Source organism: Amblyomma maculatum, chromosome 11, assembly GCF_055883805.1.
Source record: "Amblyomma maculatum isolate TAMU_Amacu chromosome 11, ASM5588380v1, whole genome shotgun sequence".
Classification (NCBI taxonomy): Eukaryota; Metazoa; Arthropoda; class Arachnida; order Ixodida; family Ixodidae; genus Amblyomma; species Amblyomma maculatum.
In genome coordinates this window covers 21112811-21130936 of record NC_139354.1, presented here as the reverse complement: position 1 = coordinate 21130936, position 18126 = coordinate 21112811, and positions in this window count along the sequence as shown.

The following is an 18126-nucleotide window of genomic DNA, read 5'->3' as shown; positions in this document are numbered from 1 at the left end:
AGTTTTTTCTTCCTCGCTTCAATCCTGCATACAGAAAGTGAAAGACCCTCTAAAAGCATATAATGTTGGGCTATAGTTGGTGTTCTATAACTTCACAAGCATATTTTTAGCGCAAAAATAGAGGACAACAGAAATACAAGACGAACACTGGCGCTACTGACAACCGATTTACTGAAAAAAAAAAAAAAAAAACGAGTCTGATAAATATGTACCAAGCCTGCGCTAGCGCAATATAACAAGAAACTTCGTATCAGCTGCAGAAATAACATTAGAGGCGATAGGAAATTCACCTGATCATTAGGCAATACAATAGATGTGTTACTAACCTAGTTCTGTCCCTCTTTCCTGACAAAGAAGGGCCTTCAAGGCTTCGCGAGCAGTTTTTTGGTAACAATTCTGCCAATGATCCATAAGCTATGAAAACATGACTCATAACTGGCGCAAGCAGTGCAGTGGTCAACAACATTCGTGCGGTCCTTATTGTCCAGATCTTTTGCATGCTTCCGGAGTCGGACGCTAACGCAGCGAACTGGCTCCAAGTGTTGTTGATGTTTTGCACTGCGGAGCGGTAATGGTGTTTGTATGGCAATGGTATCACCAGTCTAGCCGATGCACATTTGTCATAGGAAAGGGGAATCTTGTACATGATGTTCATAGCACCCTGTACAAAACGCTTTTCATGGTTTTTTGAGAGCCCCGTTTCTGCAGGGCCAAAGTGGCACGAAAACAGACATACCGATTGAAATCCGGAAAATGCTAAATGTCCTCCTTATCCCAAAAGCATGCATCCAGAACCTCATAAGAATAGAAGAATAAAAAAGCCGTACAGAAGCGCTACGGAGATCGTACTGTACGTCGATGCAGCTGAGTACGAGGGCTATCCAGCTATGATGACAGCAGTAGGAGATGAAAACTAAGGGCTGCTCTTCTCATGCAAAATTAGCGAACATGGCGGAAGAAATGACTATAGTGCTTGAAATAAATACGTACTGAGCCAAAATATTAATCAATGATTCCAAGTCCGCGGCCAACAATATTGTTAAAAGGAGTGTAGCGCACAGCGACGCTGTAAAGCGGAGGCGCTAAGATCGGCGTTCACATCCGCCGAAAGAAACTAAAGCTGAACGGCACGTGTTCCGTGCCCTGTCACGGCACGGCCTGTCTGAGCGCAGGCCACTATGATCAGGCGGTGACTGTTTTATCCAATTAATAATTGTGAGAGTCATTTCTTCTTTGCAGGGTGTTCGTTGTTGGTTTGGGGCAGGTCTCGACATCTCTTGGACAGGGGACTTCCTCCTGATCACCCAGTCTTCTGATAGAGGATCTTCCCCTGGGCGGTTTCGTTCGGGATATCATCAACAGCGTTCCTGTTGCGCTCGTCCCTTCGAATGGAGGCGTCATTAGGCTGAACAACCGTGATTCAGTGCAGGCGGCGTTGAAATTTATATCACCCCAATTTATGCACATCTCTGACGTCCGCCAGTTCGGCAAATGAGTCACTTTGTGCAGATAAGCGGACCAGGCCTGTTTGAAAGACCTAATCAAGTGTTCAACATTTGGAAATCACTCGGTGAGCGCTTCTATTCCCCCGCACTGGGCATGTTCTAAAGGAATAGTACGAGGTGTCGACTCGAGATTAAGTCATTCAGAGACCCTTAAGAAGCTCTTCCCTGCAGGAGTGATCTAAGTGCATCGTTGTACCCGGGCCATTGATGGAGGTAAGTCAATAACAGAGTCAGTAATTGTAATTTTTGCCGGAACCGTATGCCCACCAGAGCTGAAGGTGTGGACCCTCCTCTTCAGGGTTGACCAATTTGTGTCTCGGCCCCTGCAATACACAGCGCAAATGTCTGTAAGTCTAATTCTAGGTGGTGTGTGTGTGTGTGTGTGTGTGTGTGTGTGTGTGTGTGTGTGTGTGTGTGTGTGCGTGTGTGTGTGTGTGTGTGTGTGTGTGTGTGTGTGTGTGTGTGTGTGTGTGTGTGTGTGTGTGTGTGTGTGTGTGTGTGTGTGTGTGTGTGTGTGTGTGTGTGTGTGTGTGTGTGTGTGTGTGTGTGTGTGTGTGTGTGGTGCGCACCATGAAAGAGAACACACCTGTGAAAAAGAAGAGATATGTTGTTTGTCTAATGGTGGCCATCCTGTAAACTACTCTCACTGTCCAGCGAGAGCAGAGATGATACATATTTTAGAGGTTATAGATAAGCGTCGTTGCTAGAGGCGGAATGCTATTACAATTGTGAACGAAAATACACGTTTTTATGCGAGTGTTGCAGTGCGCCAGACTGCGGTGACGGATTCCAGTGTATCTACTGCCATAGTAGCGGCGGTAGAAAAGGTTATGGCAAAGGTCATGGATCAGTTGGTAGAATCACTAACGACACACAATGTTCAGGTAATGGTGTCACAAATGTCCCCGCTTAAGCTAAACTCAAAGGTCTCGCAGATGCCTACAGTGGATCCCGCTGCTGCTACCGATCAGAATGTAGAAATGCCTTCTATTTCTTTGCTGCACACGCAAAAAGAGGGCCCATCTCCAACTTCTGCCTCAATGCCTCGACCATGCAGTGCAACAGATGAGTACGGTGACATGATAGATTTAAATGTTCGAGCTCTAAAACGTTGCCTGTCTCCCTTGGCTGGTACTGGATCTTTCTGCCCTCAATATAAATACAAAAAGAATAATTCCGACACGAAGGTTAAGCACAGTATTTTGGAAAAGGCACTTGATGCTGCAGGTCTTTAGCCAGAATTATCGCAAATCAAATGCCAAAGACAGTTCATGGCACTGACTGGGTCACGTCTGGGATGATTAAACAAATTTTTTTACGAATTGCCGGGTGATTTACTGTAGCTTGTAAATTGCTCTACTAGGGCCTCATGGATTCCGGATGTGTGGCGTCTATCAAAAGTTGCCACTGTTGTTAAAAACCAAAGTGAAGGGTTAGTCTTAGACAATATTAGACTAATTTCATTAACCTTGAATGTGGTGAAACTTGTGGAACGTGTGCTGTATGGCCGAGTCACGCCCCTCATGGTAGTTGTCGCAATCTTGCTAGAGGAAAGCGTTGTCCGCTAAGCCTAGCCGTCACGCATCGATGACGACAATCCACATGTCAGCGTCGAAGTACTTGGTGTCATCTTGCAAAATTGTGCAAATGTTTAAATGTTAAAACAAGTGTACATAGAAACATACAACCGTCATGTTAATGGCATAATAGTCATTGAGAAAAAAGGGCATTTTTGGGACACATCGGTAGAGCTATTGCAATCAAGGTGCTGTACACGCACCACATGCACCGGAAATACTTCCCTGCCGGTGAAAACCCTCCAGAACATTTTTTTCCTCCTGCGTCCATAGGAAGTGGATCCACTTCGGTGCACAACTACAGGCAATCACTTTGCGACACTGAACGTAGGCGCTTCCATTCGGGAAAGAACACAACACCTGCACCTTTCTCCCCACCGTAAGGAATCTTTTGAACACAACGCTCGGTTCTTCAGCTATTTCGCTACGCAGCCATCACTCAGTTTTCTTCTTCAGTCAAAAGTGGCATCTAAACTGTTCGTCCTGCATGTCGAACGCGTCTTGGCACTCGTGAGGTCGAGGCCGTCGCCAAACCTCAAGAGCGACCGTGCAAAACGGCGCATATACATTGTTTGTTCCATACGTATGAACTATAATTGAAACAATTCGAGCATAAAAACACATCTCATTATATTTAAACGTCATTTCGATTCAACCTTTATTGTGACGTCCCGCAGTGCGAACCTATATGCTCATATTAAAATTTTGACTGGGGGAGATGGTATGGAATCGTTTTATAAATCCATCCCAGGATACACTTCGTGAAGCTATAGCCTTCCGGCTATAGCTGTCTGCGGGGAATGTACAGATACTTTTGATGAACAAGCGTAAACTGATTTATCGTTTTCACTCAAAAAAGTCCTTTTTGCGCGCTGGAGCGCGCACGTAATGCTATCATGATGCCCTGCGCCGCCAATGTTTTCCTGCTGTGTCTAAGCAGGAGGTAATGATGTATTCATGAGATTCATGTCAAATATTTTTCAGCATAGCTTCAACCAAATGCGATTCACATCTGGGCAAAAAGGTAAGAGGCATAAAAAAGTCGCATCGCGCTTCTCATGTTGAAGACGTGTATAGATGCCCGTGTCAACATGGCAGCCTACTGAATGAAAGCAAATGTAGCGTGAAAACAGTGCACTTTGCAATTTCACCACCTACGCAGCCTGCACAGAGCAGACGATTTCCAGTAACAAAATGACACCGAAACAGTTTCACCGGCTGTGTAGCAAGAACAAAACATAGCTGGAATACCGTTAAGAGCTAGCTGCTAAGAACTTCCTGTGCACCGGCCACGCATAAAAAGATTTAGAGCTCGTGTTTGGGTCTAGTCAATTTCTTCATCATCTCTTCAGCTCCGTTTAAAATATGACTCTACATTTTTTACTCTTCTGCCTGCATATTTCGACGGTAAATGCCCACTGCGACGGCGAAACATTATTCCTGGAGAGTTCAGAGAGATCATATATACGTCCCTCGTTGCAGCTGCGAGACTCCGGCAATCATGCCTCTACGAGTAGTGAGTTTTTACTGAATATTCTGGGTTATGAGAGGGTTTTAACATATTTTCTATCTTGTGACGCTAACGTATATCTGTCTAACCTTGGTACTATTTCCCTTAATTCAGTGACCTTCATGGACAACGAGAATGCTCGAAGCCTTACTAATTTTTCATTTTGCCAATCAACTAATAAATTGCACTTCAGAGCATTTAGCTGTGCAAAATAAAACGAGAACAGATACTGCATGTATTTTTCATGTGTCTGACTTCCTTCTGTCAAGTTCGTTCGCATTATTTCTGTAATTAAAGCGGGAATCATTCGCAGCTCTGATAAACAAATCTAATTGTACTAATGGCAATGCAAAAATGAAGATGCAGCAATGAAGGTTTTAATAATAAATCTCTGGAATTATCTTATAGAAGTATTTACATGGCTCAAATGATCGATCACTCTTCTTGTTTTTCATTGAAACTATATAGATGTGTTCTTTTGTATAGTATGATGTTTTACAAGCTATTCGAGTCTACATGTTCAGCAAAACAAGTCTTCCTCCTTTCTGCGGCAATTCTCAATATATAAAATGTTTTAAATAAATATCAGCGTATATTGCAAATAACCACGCGCTCGTCATTACATAAATTTTATTACTAACTGACACAGGTTACATCAAGTATTTAACTTTGATGTAGCGCCAGTGTGCTTAATTCTTGGTAAAATGTTTCATTGAAGGTTCTTCTTAGTTCCGCACCATACGTTCCGCGTGTCAAAAAGTAGATCAGCCAATTTTGAAAAAGCTTTCTGTCATTTGGATTCAGAGGCTCAGGATTGCTGACGGGCATATCCGTAGATTGACTCTGACCAACGACTTTTGATGTGGACTCATTGATTGAGAAATAAGTTAAGTTGAAATAAAAATTATTTTCGAATCCAATGGAGTCTGCAAAACCTGAAAAAACAAAATTGAGAAATGTAAGTAAATATTTGAGCACATATAGGCATACAGTTGTTCAAGTGCTGGATCGAACGCCCTTTAAAGGACCCCAGCATGGGGGTTCATAAACTCACAATCGCATGCGTTTGTGGTGTGTATAGATTGTGCTAACCAGCGTGCCACTTACAAGCAGGTCCCCAGATGAGAAAAGGCCCCGCCGAAGTGGCGCAGTGGTTAGGACGTTCCCTACTGTGTCCAAGGATGCAGAATCGAATACCGGCCTCGGCTGCCCCTTTTCGATGGAGGCAAAAAGCAAGGCGCCCGTGTGCTGTGCGATGCCAGTGCACGTTAAAGATCCCCAGGTGGTCAAAATTTCCGGATCCCTCCACTACGGCGTCTCTCATAGCCTGAGTGAATTTGAAACGCTAAATCCAGTAAACATAAACAAACCAGATGTGAGGAGGCAAGTTAAAGGTGTTTCCTTTTGCTTTTCGCTCCGGCGCATGGAAACAACCACCAGTACCGGACCTTCGCATCAATTCCGCCTCTGAGCATAGGGGGTGCAGGACGTCATCGAGGAGAGGGTGACATTGGCTCGCCAAAAACGGCAGCGAAGAAGATGGGGTACATGCCAGACAGGAGGCACCAGAATGTTTAACTCCCTTTCTCCTCACTCTATTGTCTATCCGGTGCGGTGAAGCAAGCGTAAAAAAAAAAAATGGCCGGACACAAGCTCTGCTTTTATGGGTATGACTCGACAGCAGTATTCGCTTTCATTTGCCGGCTTCCCTTGCGGCTCCTACTTCGCGTAATGCTCACTGCTACCCTCTCAATCTGCAATATTCTAATTTATGCATCTCTTCACCGTAAATATTCATTAGAGTGCAGTAGTAAAATAGCACGTTATGTGAAAGACACAGACATAAATACCCGCTTTAACGAACTGTAAGAACGTGTCTGTGTGGCCTAAGGGCAACGTGTCTAAATCGGGGTGCAAGGGTCCCTCAAGGCTGCATTGCGGTCGCACTCTCAGTTCACAATTGCCGTGCCCCCTTTGCCAGCACCTAACATTTCGGCTATGTCATATGGTCTCGTGACGTCACACGAGTCAGTGCCCAGCACTGTAACCGGCCATCTACAATGTGCCAGAGCAATGCTCGTCAATTTGGTCTACAACGCCGAAAACAGCAACGCCCGCGCGGATTTTCTCGGGAACGGTGCCTTTAACGCTATCGCTGCATATGGTAAGCAGCTGAGCCCGGCGGTTTAGTGACGCACTGGTATATTGTCACGTAGTAGTGACAAGGCCGTACACACCAAAAGAAGGCACGGGCGTGATGGTACTGAAATTACCACCTTATTGGGCTGACTTGCGCCCGCAAAATAACTAAGCAACTCGGCGGCGGTGATAGCACCAAACGTGCTCGTCGATCGTCGGACAATGAATGCATGTCGCACACATCAACGCTCAAATTAAAGGCTGCTCAGAACCATCTAGATACGTCGCAAACTGTCACTAGTACAAGCTGGAACATTGTAGAAAGAAACGCGAGTGGCCGGAATCTTCGAGGCAGATCTCGATGCATCTTGCGCGACCAAGGAGCTGATAAAGGTGCATCCCGCGACATAGAGCATTACCTAACAAAGAATACAGAATTTATATGTATGCCAGAATCGGAGTTATAAGGCCGGATGCCGGCGGCTTGCAAATACAGTTTTGAAGGTTTCGCGGCATTACTCCACCCTTAAAAAAAACATCGCCTCGATGTTCCAAAATAAACTAAGCAACCTAGACATTAAAAAATTTAAACACCACGGATTCTTTAACGCGCGTAATAAGGCTTCAAACGAACAACATGAACGATTTCTGGGTGCGCACGTCACCGTTGTGATGGTGTCGTACCGTCGGGAAAGACGAACAACATGAACGATTTCTGGGTGCGCACGTCACCGTTGTGATGGTGTCGTACCGTCGGGAAAGACTTCATAGTCGAGTTGTCCAACGTGGCGAAAGGTTTTGTATGCCCAAAGTATCGCATATAAGGAAGTATAACATGGAGAAAATTGAGCATGCTGTAAAGAACGGGGGAAGCCTTAAAGCGGTAAAGAAGAAATTGAGCATAGGCAAAAACCAGATGTATGCGATAAGGGACAAGGCGGGCAACGTCATCACTAATATGGAAAAGATAGTCAAAGTAGCCGAGGAGTTCTATACAGATCTCTACAGTAGCCAAAGTAGTCAGGACCTAATGAAACTGGCGGTAGGGAAAAACAGTCAGACGTTCCACCAGTGATGAAGGACGGGGTCAAGAATTCATTAGAAACTATGAAAAGTTGGAAATCAGCTGAAGAGGATCAGATAACTACAGATTTGTTGAAGGACGGAGGGGGGGAGGGGGGGTATTGTGCTAGAAAAACTGGCCATCCTGTATACGCAGTCCCATGGTGTCATCGACGGTACCGGAACCATGGAAGAATGCAAGCATTATTCTCATTCATAAGAAAGGGGACACTAAGGACCTTAAAAATTACAAACCAATCAGCTTACTGTCTGTTACGCATAAGGTATTTACTAAGGTAATCGCTAATAGGATCAGGACAACCTTAGACTGCAATGAAGCAAAGGATTAGGCAGGTTTTCGGAAACCGTACTCTACTATCGATCATATCTATACTGTCAACCAGGTGATAGAGAAATGCTCGTAATATAACCAGCCCTTTATACATAGCATTCATTGATTACGAAAAAGCATTTGACTCAGTAGAAACCTCGGCGGTGATGCAGGCATTGCGAAATCAGGGGGTAGACGAGCCGTACGTGAAAGTGCTCGAAGATATATATATAGTGGCTGCGCAGCAACCATAGTTCTGCATAAAGAAAGCAACAAAATTCCCATAAAGAAAGGTGTTAGGCAAGGAGACATGATCTCCCCAGTACTATTCACAGCTTGCTTAGAGGAAGTATTCAGACTTTGAATGGGAGCAGTTAGGGATAAGGATAGATTTAGAATACCTCAGTAATCTGCGATTTGCTGATGGCCTTGCCTTGCTAAGTAACTCGGGGGATGAACTGCAAATAATGATTGATGACCTAGACAGGAAAAGTAGAAAGGTAGGCTTGAAAATCAATATGCACAAGACTAAGGCAATGTTCAACAGCCTCGGGAAGGAACAGCAGTTTACGTTAGGTAGCGAAGCACTGGAAGTAGTAGGCGAATATGTCTACTTAGGACAGGTAGTAACCGCAGATCCGGACCATGAAAAGGAAATAACAAGAATAATAAGATTGGGATGGAGCGCATTTGGCAAGCACTCGCAGAATTTGACTAGCAGCTTACCGGTATCGCTCAGGAGTAAAGTATACAACAGTTGCATCTTACGTGTACTCACCTATGTGGCTGAGATGTGGAGGCTAACCAAGAGGGTTCTACTTAAGTTGAGGACAACGCAGAGGGCTATGGAACGAAAAATGGTAGGGGTAACAATAAGAGATAGGAAGCGTGCAGATTGGGTCAGAGAAATAACTCAAGTTACTGACATTCTAGTGAACATCAAGAAGAAGAAATGGGCATGGGCAGGACATGTAGTGCGAAGAGAGGATAACCGATGGTCGCTGAGGGTAACAAACTGGATTCCAAGGGAAGGAAAGCGTAGCAGGGGGCGGCAGAAAGTTAGGTGGGCGGATGAGGTTAAGAAGTTCGCAGGGGTCAAGTGGATGCAGCTAGCACAGAACCGGGTTAATTGGAGAAATATGGGAGAAGCCTTCGCCCTGCAGTGGGTAGAGTCAGGCTGATGATGACGATGATGTTCTCGTTCATTCTGTAACTAGAGCAGTGCCACTTAATAGACAGACCCTGGCACACCTCTCCGCGCATCGCCGCGAGAACTCGCCCCATATCCAACGCCCCCCCCCCCCCCCCCCCCCCCCCCCCCCCACCTTCCAGCGGGCTCCCTCATCCTTCTGTTCGGGGAAGCAAGTCCTATCTGTGAACGTGCGTTCTCTCCGTTCTTCGGCCGGCCAGTTCGGCTTTCGCCTCGGCTGACGGTGGTCGTGCCCTCTTGTCTGGTTAACAAACGCAGTAAAAAGTATCGCTTACGCCTTCGCTGCATTGACGGCGCGCAACCACGAGAGTTTTATACAATCTGGGCCTGGGTCCAGATTATTTCCATCCTTCTGGATTGGTTGCTGATAAAATGTTCGACTGGCTGCTAAATTTTGGGGCGGATCACCGGAAGTGACCGCGGAAAATTTTTGTTCATCTTTCCATTTAAAAACTATCTTTATACCAAGATATGAAGTTCTGTCCAGTAGAGCACAACTGGCGGCATCGATCTAGCACGTAGACTTTCCTCTGCGTCAGCTAAAGATATTTATGTGCGAGATATGTCCTCAGTGTGAAGTCAATTCTTTTTATTATCTGTGTGGATGTACAATTTCGTTAGGACGCTGGAAGCACTGTGACTCCACTTTTTCAACCTCAGTTCGCTCCTGTATACAATTTGTGAATGCATCTGTAATCTTAGAACTCATATCGAGTTGTATTACATGTCATCCTTCCTCTCAAACTGACCCATTCAGAATATTTGAAGTAACTATCCAGGAGGAGGAGGAGTAACTTTATTTAGTGTCCGGCAGGGTTTAACGCGACCGGCGCTAAGTCTCTCATGTGGGAACGCCGAGATATTGTCTCTTCGCCGCCACGAAGGCCTACTGGATGACCCAGAGTTGGTCGTTGAGGCTGGAGTTGCGCAGAGCGGCGGACCACGTCAACGAGAAGGTTTCGGGATTAACACCAGTCAGTTGTGCCTTTCACTTGCATGTATTGGTGTCATATATTTCGGGGTAAATCCTGCCGTACTGCAGCGGGTAGGAGTATGCATTTGCTTGTAATTGCCTCCAGGGAACTACCTGAGCTCTGCATAATTTGGTGCTAGGCGGAGGGAAAGTCCGTAGGGCCAGGTAGAAGGCTTTGGTTAAGTCAATAAAGCTCGTTAGCCTCTCTGTCTACGTTCTTCGCTATGACTCTCTCCGGCATGGTATGCGAGACCTCGTGCGACAGAGCGAGTAACTTCGTTGAGGTTGGTGAGACGCAGAGAGACGTTCCCCATGTGTGCGGGAACCAATCTAGCTCCACCTTCTCCGGTGAGTGTTTCAAGTTCTTGATTCACTGCAGGCTTCCGTAGATATTCTCACCTTGGCGAAATTCTTTAACACTGTGCGCAAGTCGCTGACAACGATTTCGCAATCAGGATCAAATATGGCAAGTGCGATGGCTAATTCTTCTGCCACTTCGGCGTGTCGGGATTTTTACCCTGGCGGAGTGGACAAGTGTTCCGGCAGTGTCGATGACCGCGACAGCATATCGTCAACTGTTTGGTAATCCAGCCAAGATTACTTTTCTAGCAGGTACAATTATCATCTCAAAGGAGAGGTACGAGTTGGCAGCGCCTGCCAATTCACCATGTTATGTGGCATCGTGACATCGTGCAACCGCCAAGCCACGGCTTGGCGATATCACCTGTCAGCTGTAACATATAAAAGGCATGCCTTTGGTCACATAGTGATGCTGACGCGGCGTTGAATTTTCTAGAGAATGGAGCATTTAAGCCATCGGGCTCAAATGCGAAGACTGTTCTGATACAACACCGTTAGAGATCCCGTTTACTAGAAAACCAGGTTTTATTCGTTTGCCTTACGTATCGGTCTTTTAAAGGAAGCGTCAAATAATTTGTAATTGATCCAGTTGTTTGGGCCGTGGTTATGTGCTAGGCGCTTCCACGCGGCTTCCCTGTGATAGGTTTTTTTCGCATTGTTCATTCTACCAGCTCAAAGGAGCCTCATTTTTAATGGCTGACTGAACTGTAAACAAAGATCACTAAGTGGGTCTAATATGAAAGTCAATACCTTAGGACCCAGGTCCGACTTATCAGAGGGAACAGCAGACGAGAAGGCCCCACCTAGTAGTTTCTAGTTTCTTGAACAGTGTATTATTGAGAAAGGTTTCAGCGGAACTAGTCGCACTGAACGGACTACACGCAATGGTGCACATTATTGGATAATGTTCACTTGATGCACAGCCTTTGTAAAAATTATTGAGCCCTGAGGTCCTCTGAACAGTGTAGTGGCGGTGATTTAGCATTAGTGGAGGTCCTTCCCACTGGTGAGGGCAGGACAAAAATCTTCGTACCATCTAGAGGTTCGGATTACTGAAAATGCATTACAAGACGCATGAAGTGGCTCAGAATCAGACCCCTGGGCTCTACACACTTGACAAAGACATTACCTATAGGGAATAGTAGACCACGATGAAAACTCAATACCATTAACACTAACGTTAAACCAATAGCTGAAAGATAATTTATCCCCATGTAAGTTATCGTGAGACTTTTAACCGCGCATACCAATTGCTGACGTCCAAAACTAAACTAACTAGCCACTATAGTCTTCTGAAACCCTATGTAGCATGATGCGAATTAGTCCCCAGCCAAACACACTTTTGAGTTATTGCACAGTAAAGCATCTAGCTCATCCGTCCTGAGGATACCTGCAGGAAAGTAGATACTTACCGCTGTAACAAGGCACACTGTAGATTAAAGATTTCAACTGTAGGTATCTCACAATCAGGTGGCATCAATTTATAAGGCACTTTCACGCGATGAAGTTTCGTTGAAACCAATGCTAGCAAGTCCCCATGATCAGCTCTAAAAACACGAAAATTATGAATTGGGAAAGGAGAATTAGGAGAGAGAGAGTTATGTTTACTGTAGGAAAGTGTGTGGAGCAAGTTTAAGAATAAGCTTCAGGGCTGTAAGCCGTGGAAAGAAGATTAGATAGAGCCGCAATTTCACTAGCTGGCATAGACAGATTCCTGTCATGATTATTGGTTTAAACACGAGGCAGCAGTAGCCTCTTTGAACACACATTTGATTTCTGTGTAATTGCTGTGAACCAAATTTATTTGTATTTTCATGTGCGTGATCCGGTTTAGAAGGAGAGGAGGAAGCACAACGATTCTGAGATTGACATTTGATTTCAAAATCTGACTGGTAATTAAGCGCTAGATAGACTGGTTAACAGTCATTTATAGTCACATGCGTGGACGCAGAATAGGTGCTTGGATGAATATCATCTACAGTGGCATAACCAGCAACAACCGTAATTCTTTACCACGGTATCAACCAACTTTGTTAAGCTTGACTATATATCAGTAGCGATCATGCGGAGAGTACTTGCATAAGAGCTCTGTCATCTGCACAAATGATCATGTGTGCGCGCACCTATTCATTGGAACGGCGCAAGGATACAATCACAGGAAGGAAGACCGATAAAAAAGCGCCTACCAACCTGCCACGCTGAATAATGTTCATCGACACGCATCGGACAGGTGGGACGTCAGTGCAAGCATTGGACGAATGATCAGCTGTCGCAAATGCGGCAGCGCGTTGCCGACTTACAGGGTTACCACTGTGGTCTAGCCGGCAGACATTCTTACACTGTAGTTGTCGGGGCTGCAGTATGCCAACGCAGCATGTAATATACCATGATTTCACACGGACAAGAGTACCCTGCGAACGTTGCGATTACTGAATCAGTACGTATACGATAGCCCGCAGCATTTACTGAGAGGATGCCAATACCGGCATGAAAGTTTTCAGGAATTTATCCTGGTTAGTGATGGAATCTACACTGTGATGATGGGGACAGCGGCCGTGAGTGTGTCATGACCAGTGAAAAAGGAAGTGAAGTGTGATCGCGCGTGGGTTGAACCAGTGCTCGTGGTGAACAGAACGAAGGACAATAGGACGGAAGTCTATGCGTCGTTGGTGGGTTTTTCACCTCCTTGGTCCTGGCGTTTACAAAGCCAGCTCGCCAGTACCTTCCAGAGCCATGTTCCGGTATCTGGTACCCCACAGCACGTAGCTACCCCGACTGCTGCTGAGCAGTCAATTCGCCTACACCACGGCAACTGACCCACTGTGCCGGGGCACAAGGACACCTATTCCTGACCCACCGCAACCCCTGGGCACCTGAGGCATGGCAGTAGAACAGGGAAAGCGCCAGACGATGGCGGCCTATCTCCTGGAACCAGTGCCTGTTTTCCGCGCGGCGGAGCGGAATTTCGGTTTTACCTTTCCGCCCCCAAACTTTACATTCTGAGGAGCTTCAGACGGCCATCACGGCCAAACAGTTTGGTGCAGGTGGTGCCGGTTTTGGTGTCAAACAATCATGTTGTGGTTCACACGTTTATGAAATTTAATAACTGATATGATGAATAAACATACTATATGTAATGAAGGTGGCTGTAATTCGCAATAATAGTGTAATATCACCCCATAGCTAACAGTCTAAAAGTGAGCGTTTGGAGAGTGTTGGCGGAATTCGTTTTTTGACCGTTCTGTTGACAGCGCTTCAGAGCCGCGCCGCTTCGAGTAGCTCTTTGGCCTCGTACACCGACGCGGCGCCTAGTTCGACGCCCAAGAAGCTACATTGGGCCGAACAAGGACCGTTTCCCACCACATCGACCCTGGTGCTCACCTACCTCTGCACCAGCGCCTGTATTATGTGTCCCCTATACTGAGCGCCGTCTTACCGCCGAACAGTTACACGCGCAACCCGGTGTAGTTCGATAGTCCTGTAGTGCATGCTAGCCTCCTGCATGTGGTCCTAGATAAGAAAAGTGGGGCTTTTGTGCTGACTATCGTAGCCTAAACAAAATTAATCGTCGAGGTGTGTATCTCCACCTCCTACGAATAATCGATGCATTAGAGTTTTTTCATGGCGCAGAATTTTTACTTCCTCGTTTTGCACTTCGGGTATTTTGAGGTTGCTATGGCGGCGGCTAATCAAGCGAAGATCATTTTTCGCAACCCGGACGGACTATAGCATTTCAAAGTTATGCCATTCGGACTATGTAACGCCTCAGCAAAAATCGAAAGAATGATGGACATCGTGCTGCGCGGCCTCACATGAAACAACTGTCAGTGCTATGTGGACGATATGTTATCCTCATTTCAACCAACTTTCTCACAGACCTGACTCCCCTCCGCCAGGTACTCGCCTGTCGTACACTCGTCTGTCTTCAACTAAACATCAAAAAGTGTTACTTCGGTGCCCGCTATCTCACAATAATAGGACACTTCGTGTGCATTGATGAAGTTCTACCTGATCCTGGCAAGCTGCGAGCCGTTACTGGCTTTCCGAAATAGACCTCTCTCAAAACCCTGTGAAGCGCCGTGGTTCTCTGCTCGTTCTTTTGTAATTTTGCATGGAATTTCTCATCCACCATAGCCCCCTTCACACAGTTTCTGAAAGGCATCACTAACCTCTCCTCTAAGACGCCTGCTTGCGGCGATGCATTCCACGGCTGCATATTGTTTCGACGTCCCCGCCAATACTCCGTCATTACGACCCTACCGCAGCACGCAACTCGACATCGATACCAGTGGTGTTAACCTCGGTGCAGTTCCTGCCCAGCGCAAGCCTGGTTTCTATATATACGTTAGGATAGGATAGGATAGAAAATACGTTAGTTGCTCTAGGAAGGTCTTGAAGGAAGGTCAATATATACGTTGTCACCTACGCAAGCCCTGTTCTTACGAATTCGGTGTCCAATTACTTCTTTACCAAAAAGGAGCTCTTGGTAATTGTGCGAGCCATCGATCTTACTTGCACGTCAACTGTTTAGGAGTAGTGCAGGTCATTATGCTCTCTGCTGGTTCGCTTCTCTTAAGGATCCGACTGGCCAGCCCTAACGCTGGGCTCTCAGGATACAGAAATACGATAGCCGTGTAGTGTACCGCTTCGGTCGAAAGCTCTCTGACGCCGATGCTCTTTTTTCGGTCACCGCTGTCCTAGCGTGCATCGCTGTTGCCCTCGCCGGAGACTTCATCGACAGCCCTCACTATCGAGGATATATGCCTTCCGTGAAAAGGGGGGATCCTTCGATTCCTTCTCTGCTCCATATCATCGGTGGCCCTTCTATTGTTCCACGTCCTCGGTCACTCCTCCTGCAAGCCTCCCATTTCTTCATCGGCGACAGACTTCTTTACCGACAGAATTAAAACTCAGACGGCAGAAAATTCCTCATTGCTATTCTGTACTACCTACGCACCGATATTTGTGTTCGTCATCAGGCTGAGTCGTAAGCGCTTATGCCGGCGTCCTAAAAGCACACTATCACCTTTGTCAGGGCATGTGCAACCTTTAACGTCGCTACCTTCGCTCTTTTACTGTCTGTCAACAAAAGAAGATGCCCTTTTGGCACCTGGCGGGCCCTCTGCATCATTTAGCATGCCCTGTTCACCCTTTTGATCACATGGGTTTTGACATTCGCTGTCCTCTGTCCGGAACATTCCCGCTGGTAATCGATGGGTCATCGTCGTCGTCAATCGTCAAGCCCTAGGCGACGGTCATTTCTTCTTCTCTCCGGTGTCGTCCAAGCGCTCCTATCAGTTTGCAGATCCATTCAACAAGTGGCTACACGCGACCACCAGCCAACGAGCAGCAGCAAAGAGAGGTCCAACTGAATCCTTGGTTTCGCTCTGTATTATACATCTGATTCTGGGCGCTGGAATTTGGACTAGATGCTGTCATTCGTAAAATTCTTTTAAAACAGCTCTTGAACCTGGACAGATAGAGACGAACACACGTGTGTTTTTGTCTCTTTCCATCTTTCCAACCAACTCGCCCAACAAGCCACTTTGTCATTTCTAGCGCTCACATACAACACTGCCAACTAGGCAACAGCTGGTTGTTCGCCCTTGTTCTCTTACATAGAGGTGAACCATCTTGTGCCCTCAACACGATTTCGCCATACCATCAAGATGCCTCTGAGTATACGTCTCCGTCAGAAATCGCAGACAAGGCCGAGGAAGGTTATTAGTTACTTGAAGATTTACCTCCGACACGCAAGGCTATCGCAACGATCAGCACAGCAGCGACAAACATGTTTCAATTTTAGTCGTGGTTGCCAACAGCAAATTTGCTACCAAGTAACGTGGGCCTTACCGCGTCGTGGAACTCACGTACCTAGAACTATACCTCATCGAGCCAGTCATCCCTTCTTTCGAACAGCGCCGCCATGGTCGCAAGATTCTTCACGTTAGCCGCCTGAAGCCTTATTACAATCCTCTTGTCTGTTTCCCATTCACGCAGACTATTGGAATGAAAACGTTGAGGAGTGCAGGGCTGCGGCACTCCACCACCATCGCTGGACTGCCGTGCGCATGTCTTGCGCTCTGTTGCCTCCAAAGTGTTGCAAGCTTTGTCCGTGCACCCTCTCCCCATATATATATATATATATATATATATATATATATATATATATATATATATATATATATATATATATATATATATATATATACAACGGTTTATTTCCGACGTTTCGGCCGGGGCCCGGCCTATAAGGCCTAGCGACAACCAGGGAGCAGCGCATGGCCGGAGTGGCGTCGGCCGCAGCGCTGGCGGGTGGCATCTCAAGTAACCTGGCGGCGTACGGTACTGCATTTAACCGGTGCGAATTAGTGTACTTTCGCGATGCAGCTGAGGGCAGACCTTTTTTGACACACATATGCCATTCAATTGTCAACATGCTGCACAAATTATCGATGCTGTAAAGACGAAATGGGTCTACAGCATGCTGTTGCTGCGCAGTCGGTCGGTACTGGAAAGTTGACGCCGTCTATTTTATGTGCTGCCCCTGCAATATGATCTGAAGCAGGAGTAAAGTGCCCTCGGTACGATGTTTAATCAGATCAGTTCGCGCGCTTTTCGCACTCAGACGCCGACTCGCATTTTCAGTAAGACGCCACCATTTTTTTTTTTCCGGTTAACGTCGCGAACCGAAGCGTCAAGCGCAGGGGCTCACGCATTCAGTGCACGCAGCACTCGAGTAGACGACGTTTGCAGCAACCGGAAATGTGTCCATGACGCCGCGGCCGTCTTGGCTGCAGCCAGTGGCAACCTATCGCTCTCTGTGGTTGTGAGGTATACGACCTCACGGCACTACCGGCTTGAATGCAGCGGTGCGCGTACCATTTATGTAAGTATGTTTCTTATGCGTGGGCCTCTAGACCTGTCGTGCTCACGGCAGAATAGTTCCAAATCTCACCACCACGCGAGAACTGAGTACCCCGCGAATTTAAGAAGAAAGGTGTTTTAAAAACTAATAATAAATCGCTGGCTTTGTTATTGCCGGCTGTTCTAGCCATTTCATGATCCCTTTAACGCTAGTGTTGAGAAAGGACGGGTTCTGTACGAAGCGTCAACTCCAAATGAATTTATATGAATAATATCGTCTAACCGTTTCGCTACTTTCATTTAGCCTCTAGCAAGCACACCCATTTCTTTACTCTATACAGGTTTGTTTCTTATTGTGTTCTCAAGACAAACAAAAATACACATTTAAAAAACCACTGAAATACAAAATCAAGGACATGCAATGTTTGGGAACATACTGCAAAATCAATGAAAAAAAAAATGCTTTGTCGAAGCTGAGTATGGAAGTTTAAAGTATAGCTACTTACCTGCCGGGTAATAGAATTCGAAGAACCCTTTACTATACACCTTCAACGTGTGCACAGTCCCAGAATAAGCGTCTCCGGAAGCTTCT